Source organism: Podarcis liolepis (genome assembly GCF_965112155.1).
Source record: "Podarcis liolepis genome assembly, chromosome: 8".
NCBI classification, from domain to species: domain Eukaryota; kingdom Metazoa; phylum Chordata; class Lepidosauria; order Squamata; family Lacertidae; genus Podarcis; species Podarcis liolepis.
Window position 1 is genome coordinate 24294238 of NC_139560.1, and position 11974 is coordinate 24306211.

An 11974-nucleotide genomic window follows, 5' to 3' on the forward strand; every position below is an offset into this window, starting at 1 on the left:
CTTCTTTAATCGGTACTCTGTTTATATTATTTAGGCTGGAAAAGTTCCCTCCAAATAGCAGGGGATGTGTGTTGGATTATGCCTCAGGGCAGGAAAGAAGGTTTTGGAAGCAGACTGAGGCTCCTATGATGCTCTAGTTCATTTCCTGCCTTTGTTATGATGAATTCAATTATGATCACTGTTGGCACCTGTGTAATCTTCTCAGGCTAGTTGCTATTGATCTTTCTTCTGTCTTGTATTCAGACTTTCATCTTGAGTGTTTTTCCTCTCCTCCCTCAGCTTCATCTTTGAGGATCTAATGGATCTAATTGATCATGGTACATCTCTTGGATGTACGGAGAGCCATTAAAATGTACATAGCCAGAACCAATTGCTCATACAAGCAGATTCTCTTTTTGTGTCTTTCCATCCAGCACCTCTGGGTAGAAAGGTTTGTGTGCACACTTTGTCTAAATGGATGGCTTAGGAGGTGTTAAAGATACCAGCGCCTTTGAGCCTGACTACTCATTCCATGATGGCTGCTTCTTCTTCTTCAGCTTTCACTGCTAATAGGCCTCTTCCTGATGTTTGTGAAGTGACTGCATGGGCTTCGCCAAATAATTTCATATGCCATTCAGCAGGTCCTTCCATAGAACATTGCACAGCTGGATGCAGTCCAGGGACCTGCCCTATTTTTCATGGAAGACAATTTTACTCGACTATGATTGATCTCCAAAGAAGAAGATTAGCTTTGGTGTATCCCAACATACCATCCCTGATAGCTGAAGATAAATAGTTTGATTGGTACCTACCTGAACAGTAGATTTCCTTCACTTTAGCATGGATGGTATGACTGCACCCTGTCATATTTGGCTACACATATTTTTATAGGGACCATACATCCACTGATCTGTTAAGCTATTTTGCTGATAGTATTGGAAGCAGGTTTTCCACTACTGTTTATTTTCTGGTGCTTGTTTTTCTTACGTTTCTCTTTAAGTTCATGGGCTCATGATTCTTGTATCAAGCTTGGCGAGTCTGCAAACTAGAGCATCATGGGAGCATCCTCCTACTTCCTGCCTTGCCCAGAATGTGCAGCCATAACCCAACATACCATCCCTGCCTAAGCCAAAGGAAATCTACCCTTCAGATAGCTACCAATCATACTTTATGGAGGACTGTTGCCTCCTCAGTTAAGAGGTGACACCAGATTCTGTTGAAAGTATAAAAAGTAGTGAACTGGACTGATCATGCAGCTTTGTCATAAAATGCTTAATTTCACTATTATATAGTGAATTACATTATATTTACATATGCATCTTTCACTTCCTACACTGAACTTGAAGCTACCAACATCTTGTTGCTAGACATTCTCCCAGTCAGGTATTGACCAGGCTCAAAACTGCTTAGCTTCAATAATGAAACTTGATGAGGTAGTTCTCCAGCTTTTGGAAATATGATTTTGTTCTGCCTATTTGAAGAGAGGACTCTGTTCTGTGTAGAAAAACTGGAATGAGTCATCGTTGTGATTTTGGTGTGTCCTCAATTAGTGTTTCCCTTTTATCTCCTCCCAGTATGTGATAAATTTCTTCCACATAATGCAGTGTGGTCATATGTGAAATTCTTTAATAGTTTTGTGCTGTTTCAGCAGTATACTTGGTTTCTGTGTTAATCATTAAACTATGTCATTGCTCTGGAAAGAAATGATCTGCCCCAATAACAAATTGTGTCCAAGGAACATGGATGTTACTTCAACTTCACAAATTATTGATGCATCTTTTGATATTGTTCTGAAGCCCTATTTTTGATATTGCTTCGAAGCCCTATAGCCACCACATTTTAAGTTGTTATATTGGAACTTATTTATTTATTTAACGTATTTATCAGTCACTCCAAAACCCAAGTTCCCTGGATTACAGTCATTAAAAAAATATAAAAACATAAAATCCACATAAAATAATCAAAGTTCAACACTAAAGTCCAGTAAGACAAAGTCCAGTACCAAAATAGAAAATAAACACGATACGAGCCACAAACATTTCTTAATCAAGAGAGAACAAAAACAACCCCATAAGGGCTAAAATTTATCCCAGCTGCCATAAAAGTAGAGGCTAAAATATTAATAATGATGCTAAAATATGATTTAGATGCTAAAAGGCCAGGGAAGCAGTTTAGTGAAGCAGCTTGGTTTGGTGCAGTTTTTTTTTAAAAAATGACTGTGATATCACTTATTTTCAGATTGTTCTCTTAAATACGTTAAAAATTATACCAGCACAGACTTCCGGTCGGTGCCAGCGCTTAATGGCGGTCCTAGCCCCGAGCTCCGGGGAAGGACTGCTTCGCAAGTTCGGGTCTTACCTGCTACGGCAAGCGGGGGACCCCTAAAATCCCAGGCGCTGAAGCCTGAGAACAAGGAGACTCGGTGGGCACCTTTGCGCCCCCCGGTACCGTGAAAGCGACACCGGGAGCGAGCGCGGTGCTGAGAGTCGCTACCCAGCCTGCGAAGTGAAGCCGCGTCGCCATTAGCGGAGAGCGCCGATTCCTTCCTGAAAAGAAAATTCGGACTGAATTCCCGTGAGTAAGACTTGAAAAATAATTGGGACCCTCTAAACTTTAAAATTTGAACTAAAAACGGGGGAGATCTAAACAAAGGAAGTCTGCCTCCCCCCGACTGCATGAAAGTGAAAGCAACGGAGCTCTAAACTTGCATCCGTCTAAACCAGCTCTTTAATCAGCTAAACCGGACATTTGGACCTTTGATCTCCCCTCCAGCTAGCAGGGCAGAGGGGAGGTGAATTGGACTAATAATTGCATGATCTATTGGAAGTTAAAAATCTCTGCCGTCTCACCCATCTGAAAGCATGAAACGGTCTGCCTTTTTTTTTTTTTTTAGCACACTGAACTGACTTTTCCCTGTAAAGTGATATTTTGATACAAAGTTCCCACAGTGTCTGGCTACTCTGTAGTATAAGAAGAAATAATACAAACTGGATAACTGTGGCAGTTTAAAGCTACAAGCTTTCTAGCAATATTGATTTGGACTGTGTTAAGCTCTTGTTTTGTATTCTGGACAATCTCCCCTGTTTTTTGGTACTTGGAACATTGTTCTATGGCCATTTTGATTTGCTCCCTCTAGAGGATAAAGTAAAGTTTGCCACAGCTTGACAGTGGAACTTTCCAAGGGAGAAAATTCCCGTGGGAAGTGACCTTGACATGAGTGGCCCACAAGAAGAGATAGTCACAAGAGCTAAGACCAAGCACCATCAGCAACAACAACAGCTGCAGCAACAACAGGCAAAGAAAAGAGGATCAATTTCAGGCCCAACAACTGGAGCAGCAGGAACAACAGGACAAGACAAAGGGACAGCCGTCTCTATGGAAGCTGTGACAGATGCGCTGCTTAAGATCAACCAAACTTTGGAGTCTTTAAAAAACAGACCTCAGAGAACACACTAAAATTAGCAGAAATTTCAGTAAGATTAAACCAGAATACAGAATCTATAAATAAACTGGTGGAGGAAAATGCCACTACGCGTCAAATTGCGGAAGATGCCAAGGCTACGGCGGGAGAGACACAGGAGAAATTAGAGCCGATTGCCAAGAAGGTCTATGAGCATGACTCAACTTTGGCCTTGTGGGACTTACAGAGGAAAGAGAGAAACTTAAAATTAAGACTGATCCCGGAGAACGAAAGAGACAACCTTGTGGAATATCTGACACGGGAGTTTGTGGACTGCTGGGACCTTGAGGAAGACGAATTCAAAATTACGACTGCTTTTAGATTGGGAAAAAAGCAAGACAGAAAGACCCCGAGAGACTGTTTGATTACATTCAGATCCAAGGAGGAAAGAGACAAAATATTAAGACTACACTTTGAAAAGGCCTTGCAAATTGGAAATTCAACTGCACAGTTTTTCAAAGACATCCCAAAACATATTTTGGATTTAAGAAACTTCTACAAGGACTTAGCTCTTCTGTTAAAGAAAAATTCCATCCGTTTCAGGTGGGAGTTCCCACAAGGACTGTCATTTGACTACAAGTTAAAGAAGGTAAAAATAAAGACAATTCAAGATAAAGAAAATTTTTTGGCAAGATATCAGGAGGAGCTACAGAAGGGGATTGTGGACGTACTTGGAGAACAGAGGAGAGCACTGGAGATCCTGAATCTCTCGATTGGACAAAAACCACCACCATCAGAAGAAGAGCAACAACTTGGAGCTGTTGGAGGAGCCTTAGAAAAATAACAAGATGGCTCTGCAATTCCTTAGTTGGAATTGTAATGGACTCAATGTGCCTTTGAGGAGAAGACAAGTATTTCACATACTGAATAGAGAACAATTGGACTTGATATGTCTACAAGAAACTCACATAACCAGAGCCCACAGGAGACTACTTATAAATAAAAGGCTAGGACAAGAATTTATCTCATCAGACAAAGTCAAGAAGAGAGGAGTTGTAATATATGTTAAGGAAAAATGGGCTCCAAAAATGATATTTAAGGATGAACAAGGGAGATATCTGGCAGTGGAAATACAAATTCAAGGAGAAAAATTTTTAGTGGTTGGAATTTATGCGCCAAATGAAGGCAAATCTGACTTCTTTAAGAGACTTCATGAAACTCTTTCTGACTATTTGGATTACAATATGATAATCATGGGAGACATGAATGGTGTGGTCTCCACCAACATGGACAAGGCACAAAGACTAACAGTTAGTAAAGAAGGGAGACTCCCTAAGACTTTTTTTGAAATGACAGAAAATATGGACTTGATAGACATATGGAGAACAAGGAACCCTCTGGAGAGAGAGGGAACCTTCTTCTCCCAAGCAATGACGACCTGGACCAGAATTGATCAAATTTGGGTTACTAGTGGAATGGCTCCAAAGATTAAGAAAGTGGAAATCTGCCCAAAAACTTGCTCCGACCATAACGCCGTGAAGATGGAGATGAAACTTACAACAACTGGTCAATTTAGATGGAGAATGAATGACACCCTCTTTCGGGACAAGGAGATTCTTATGAAGGCCCAAAAGACTTTAAAAGATTATTTCGAAATAAATATGAGGACCGACGTGGAGAAAAGAGTGATCTGGGATGCAAGTAAAGCGGTCATGAGAGGATTCTTGATTCAACAAAATTCAATAAAGAGGAAAAAACAAAACGAGAAAAAAGAGAAGTTATTGGAAATGATAAAGGAAGGAGAGAGAAAATTAAGAACAAAACCAAAATCTCAGGACATCTTAAGAGAGATCAAGTTATATCAAACACAATACATGGAATTGATGAATCAAGAGATTGAATGGAAGATAAAGCAAATGAAGCAAAAGACTTTTGAATCAGCAAATAAATGTGGTAAACTCTTGGCATGGCAATTGAAGAAAAGGCAGAAACTAAATACAGTTACAAGCCTGGAGGTGGATGGAAAGAATATATCTAAACCTAATGAAATTAGAAACTGCTTCGTAAGTTATTTCAAAAAGCTTTACACTCAAGGCCCCCAAAATGAAGAAGATATAGACAAATTCCTGGGAAAATATGGATTACAAAACATCTCTCATCAAAGTAAGATGGACTTGAACCAGAGAATCTCAGAACAAGAGATAGAGGCTGCTATTCAGAACATGCAATTGGGCAAATCTCCGGGACCAGATGGATTGACTTCCAGATACTACAAATCGTTGAAGGAATGGCTAACTCAACCACTAAGAGAAGTGTGCAACGAGATCCTTGAGGGAAAAAGGGCCCCTGAATCGTGGCAAGAGGCATATATTTCACTCATACCAAAGTCAGAGACTGAAAAGACCCAACTTAAGAACTACCGCCCAATATCACTCCTCAATGTGGATTACAAAATTTTTGCAGACATTTTGGCAAAAAGATTTAAAAGAGTATTGATGGAGAAGATTCATAAGGACCAAGCAGGTTTTCTCCCCAAAAGACACCTGGCAGACAATGTAAGGAATGTAATAGACATTCTGGAAAAGCTAGAGGTGAATATAAACACTAAAGCAGTACTGATTTTTGTGGACGCGGAGAAGGCCTTTGACAACATTTCTTGGAGTTTTATGAGAAAGAATCTTCATGGGATGGGGGTAGGCCAGGGTTTTGAGAATGGTATGGCTGCAATATATTCTGAACAAAAAGCTAAACTGATTGTAAATAATGTTATGACGGAGGAACTTAAGATAGAAAAAGGAACACGACAGGGGTGCCCGATTTCCCCATTACTTTTTATTTCAGTTCTGGAGGTGTTGCTGAACATGATAAGAAATGACCAGCAGGTTAAAGGTGTGCAGGTCGGAGCTAAACATTACAAGTTAAGAGCGTTCGCAGATGACCTGGTATTGACTTTGCAAGAGCCAAACACTAGTACAAAAAAGGTTTTAGAAATAATACAACAGTTTGGCCAGGTAGCTGGATTTAAGTTGAACAAGCAAAAAACTAAAGTTTTAGGGAAAAACTTAACAGATTTGGAAAAGGAGAAATTTCAGGAGGAAACAGGTTTGACTGTGGTAAAGAAGGTGAAATACCTAGGGGTTTATTTAACATCTAAAAATCTGAATTTGTACAAGGATAATTATGAAAAATGTTGGTCAGAAATTAAAAAAGATCTAGAAATATGGTCAAATTTGAAACTGTCAATGCTAGGCCGAATCGCTGTGATTAAAATGAATGTATTGCCTAGAATGCTTTTTCTGTTTCAGACCTTGCAGATTCTCGACAAGATGGAATGTTTCAAGAGGTGGCAGAAAGATATTTCGAAATTTGTCTGGCAGGGCAAAAAGCCCAGAATTAAATTCAAAATATTAACAGATGCCAAAGAAAGAGGGGGTTTTGCCCTGCCGGACTTAAAATTGTACTACGAGGCAGCAGCTTTCTGCTGGCTGAAAGAATGGATGCTCCTCGAGAACACTGATATCTTGGATCTGGAAGGTTTTAACAATGCTTTTGGTTGGCATGCATATCTTTGGTATGATAAAGTAAACAGCGCTTTTAAAAATCACATTGTTAGGAAAGCATTGATTAATGTTTGGATAAGATACAAAGATCTATTGGAAAATAAAACCCCTAGATGGGTGTCACCAGTGGAGGCTAAAGCAGTGAAGAGACTCAATACGGAGGCCGGATGGCCGAAGTATTGGGAAATCTTAGAACAGGATGGAGACAAGTTCAGACTACAAAGTCAGGAGAAATTGAAGCATAAAGTTGGAAACTGGTTTCAATATCGTCAAATAATGGAATTTTTTAAACAGGACAGGAAAATTGGTTTCCAGGTGGAAAAATCAAAATTAGAAACTGAACTGTTAGAACCCAATACTAAGATTTTATCTAGAATGTATAACTTGCTGTTGAAATGGAACACACAGGATGAAACAGTAAAATCTGCTATGATTAAGTGGGCTCAGGATGTTGGACATAACATCATGTCAGCTGACTGGGAATGGTTATGGAACACCGGTATTAAATTCACGGCATGTAATGCCTTAAAGGAAAACATTATGAAAATGGTATACAGGTGGTACATGACCCCAGTCAAGCTGGCAAAAATCTATCATTTGCCTGATAATAAATGTTGGAAGTGTAAAGAGATTGAAGGTACCTTCTATCACCTTTGGTGGACTTGCCCGAAGATTAAGGCCTTCTGGGAAATGATCTATAATGAAATGAAAAAGGTACTTAAATGTACCTTTCCCAAAAAGCCAGAGGCCTTTCTTCTGGGCATTGTCGGCCAATTGGTGACAAAGAAGGATAGAACTTTTTTTATGTATGCTACAACAGCGGCAAGAATACTCATCGCAAAGTATTGGAAGACACAAGATTTACCCACTCTGGAAGAATGGCAGATGAAAGTGATGGACTATATGACATTGGCCGAGATGACAGGCAGAATCCGTGACCAACGAAAAGAGACGGTGGAAGAAGACTGGAGAAAATTTAAAAGTTATCTGAAGGACTATTATAAACTTAATGAATGTTAAAAATGTCGTGGTTTTTAGAAACAAGGGGGTACAGGGATATATGGTTAGAAGATAGAAAAGGACTAAGTTGACAGAGATTTGAAAGCAATAATTGGGAGTTGCTAGTTGAAGTATGGACATTGGGATGCAGAGAGGGGGGGTATGGGGAAGTCCAAGAAAAGAGGTTTATAAGAAAATATGTACGAAACTATGCGTGTTTGTTTGTCATTTTCATTGTTTGTTTGTCTTTTTAAAACGTTGTAAAACCAATAAAAATTTTATAAAAATAAAAATAAAAATTATACCAGCACATGTGGGCATTGCTTCCTGTATTCGTGAAGTTTGAGTCTTGGTTGTAAGCATGGCTCATGGGTTATGTGTGAATTGAGTTTGAGAGAGGAATTCGTACATTCTCTTAACATGTGATCTGTTTGGTCTTGTGCATGTTATGAGGAAGGAACTTTCCCGTCTCTTCCCACAGTGTGTCTGCCCACCGTAAGCTGAAAGACTATTCCCTTTCTAGAAATCAGAGCATGAGATGAGAACCCCAGGATGTTTTTAGATGATTTCATTGGCCTGTTTCATGCAGCTTCTTCATTTCTCCCTCATTGTTTGCTTGGCTCACTGTCTCCTCTGAATCAGGCTCATGGTTTAGCTCTCTCCAGACTAATCATGTTGTGACCAAGGTTTGTTATTGGCTATGGCTCATAGTTAGTCTGGAGAGAACAAAGCCATGAGGTCTGGCTTGAGGTGAAAAATGACTGGGTAGAAGCAAAGTTGCTGTGATCCCTTCACTGGCAGCCCTCTGTATCTGTTTGTTCTCTGTCTCTTAATGTAGCTCTTTTAGGATGCAATGAAGATGTGAAACGCTGTGACTGATAAATCTGCAGAGTTGCTAACCCTAAATATTCCTAAAAATCATTCATTCTACTCCACCAGTGATGCAGGATTGCTTTTTCTCAGCCCAGTACTGTGTGTTGTTGTTGTTAAACCTATTTTCCACCCTTCACCAGCAGGTCCCTGGGCGTGTTGCAGTAATAAAAAATGCAACATTAAAACAAACCACAATCACAGGAATAGGGTGGGTTCAGAAATGAGTGGGGGAAAGCATTTTTATTCCTCATGTTGGAATTAATTGTATTCTAGTAGAAGCAAAAGGCGACCTATAGATGATGCATTTGGAGGGACCTATGATCTGGTGGTCTTTGTATACTGCTCTATCATAAAAATTATCAGAGAGCTTTACAACAATGGTTTCCAATGTTACTAAGGGAGAAGTAGCCCCAGACAGGATTTAGTTTGGGTCAGATCTCCCTTTCAGATTGCTTAAAATGTGTAGATTTTTGGGTGACGCATTCTCAGATGGTTTTTTTGCAGCAAGCCACACAACTGGAGAAATAAATGTGTTTAGACAGAGGGGGAATTTTCTTCCTCTCCTAGCAATGCAAAACTATTGGACATCTTTTAAAACTTTGCTAACATTAGATTTTGTATATATATTTCCCTCAACTTTCTATTTTCCTGCTCAAGGACAAAATAAGTAACAATAATAAGTTTTTTATTTATAGGCGCCCATGCTTGGAGGCCCCTGGGCGCTATGACAAAAAATAAGTAAAAACATATTTCCCCCCAACAAATAGGGACTTGTGCCCAAATAAAGCTGAGATCTGGAACAAAACAAAGCTTGACATTCTAACCTAACATTTTAATACACAGCCTAGCAATAAATAGCATTGTGTTTTCTGGCCTTATATTTTTTCAGGAGTAGGGGCTTGTGTGGGTAAACTGTTGGTGAGAAAGGGATGCACTATATCAATACAACAAAACAGAACCTGGAAGACTGGAAAATCAAGTAGGCACTAGAGTCCTTCTATGGTGGTACAGTTTGACTGACCTACTCTTGCTTTTCTACAGTTTCATCTGGCTTTAATTTGGAAAGCCCACATCCTTACTAAATACGCTTGCTAGTTCACTTATACAAGTTTCTGTTTTCATAAGGCATTTTTCCACAATGATTTTCATTCTCCCACCTTTTAGGGTTAGGGTCTTTTTGTGTCCTGCCCCCCCCCCCCAAAGTGGCTGCTTTTGTGTGCCAGAGAAAATGAGGGGAAATCTCACAACAGCACTAAAAGGCAAACCTTTATAAAATTAATATAGTCTTGATAAAATATCCAGTGTGTTTTCAGTTGATGATGACCTTCTTCAAGGGCATAGGATTAAGGTCATGTCAAGGTGACATCTCTGGCAACAAGAATTGTGTTAGTTGATTTTGCATTTTTATTTTGAGTCCATCCATTTGCCCATCTAGCACAGTACAGACTATTCTGACCTTGAGTGGCTCTCTAAGGTCTCCAGTGGTGATCTTTCCCATCCCTGCAGTCCTTTTAAATGGAAATGCTAGAGCAGGGGTAGTCAACCTTTTTATACCTACCGCCCACTAATGCATCTTTCTTGATGGTAAAATTTCCTTACCGCCCACCAGTGCTTGATGGAAGGAGGATTCAACTTGTGCCGTAGAACCCCCTACCGCCCACCTAGAATCCTGAAATGCCCACTAGTGGGCGGTAGGGACCAGGTTGACAACCCCTGTGCTAGAGAGAGAACCTAAACCATTATATCTAGCAAAGTGTGGCAACAATTTAACACATTTTGAGGAAATTAGCAATACAGTTTCAGGGTGCAGGTAGGGACTCTCTGTAAATGTTGGTTTTCTTACTTTCTTTCTTTCTTTCTGAAAAACTTTGTATCTGGAAGCTTCTCTGGAGTTGAAAATGCTTAATCTTTCTCCCAAGCTATGCTTAAGATAGTAATCAGCCAATTCTGCAAATGATTGTGAAACTCTGCAAGTTAGAGATTATCCTTTAATGTGGAACTTCTGCATTTTCTGAGCATCTAATCAAGTGATGTCAGTGCAATTCTCTTGTGGATTATTGTAGTAATAGGAATGAATATCAAGAAGTTAGTGAGGCATGACTTTCCTTTCCTGCAGCAATGTTTAGCTGTTCCTACCAAAGCTGTATTCCAAACGATCGCTTAAATAGTTTGTAAGATTACCTTATAACATGTGTCAGACCAATTTATTACAGTTTCCTCATGAGCCTATGATTCCCTTTCTTTAAGAGATAATTTCCCTTACTCTATGGAAGGGTAGCTAATGTAGTGTCCTACAGCTGTTGTGGGCTATCAGCTCCCATCATGCTCTGGCAACACAGTCAAAGATCAGGAATTATGGAAGTTGTAGTTCACAACATATGAAGGATGCTGCTATTGGTTCCTGCTTTTTATGGTCTTCTTGACTTTGCTATACGGTTTGATACACAAATTTGAGATTCTTAGTTGGTTCTTTTTCTTTAGGTAAAGTAGACATTTTTTTGTGTCCCATGAATAGTTTCTTAAAGATCAGCTTGTAAAGCCATAAACTTAACTATAAGAAGCAAAAATCCTGGCAATGCAGTTATTTACAAAGACTGAATTGTAAATTTTCAGCATAAATGGAATGTGATTGATCTGCACCTCTGCATTTCTTAGAATGTTCTCATTGAGTTGTCCCACTTGTAAGAGGGGATATTAGGGGTGTATCCAATGCTGCAGCTCTGCTAATGCAACATACTTCTGGGAATGACGTGAAAGCCGCCTCCACTCTCCCTGCTCTGGGCATGCCCTTAAAATCTGCTCTGGGGGATTGGGAGCCCCTCTAGAGCAGATTTGGGGGGGGGGCATATGGAGTAGAGTAGAGGAAATAGAAGACCCATTGCATGAATGGAACTTCCCTCACATGCTGTTGGATACAACCTTAGTCCGGAGTTCATGGATACTTTTCAATTTGTACAGCCTGAGGATGTGGACAGGAACCTTGGAAATGTGAGAGCTACCACATGTGTTCTTGATCCTTGCCCTTTCTGGCTCATCGAAAGAGTCAGCAGCGGACTGGCTGAGTGGGTGAAGGGAGAGGTCAATGCCTCTCCTTACAACAAGGCAGGGTACCAGCATGCCTAAAGGAGGCAGTTATAAGACCACCATGGAAAAATCCATCCCT

General features: G+C 39.9%; 1 protein-coding gene across 4 annotated transcripts in view; it reads left to right on the top strand.

Annotated features, from left to right (window-relative positions):
- The window catches only part of STK3 (serine/threonine kinase 3), a 115968-nt gene that overhangs the window by 57644 nt on the left and 46350 nt on the right, over nucleotides 1-11974 (top strand). The window lies entirely within an intron of this gene.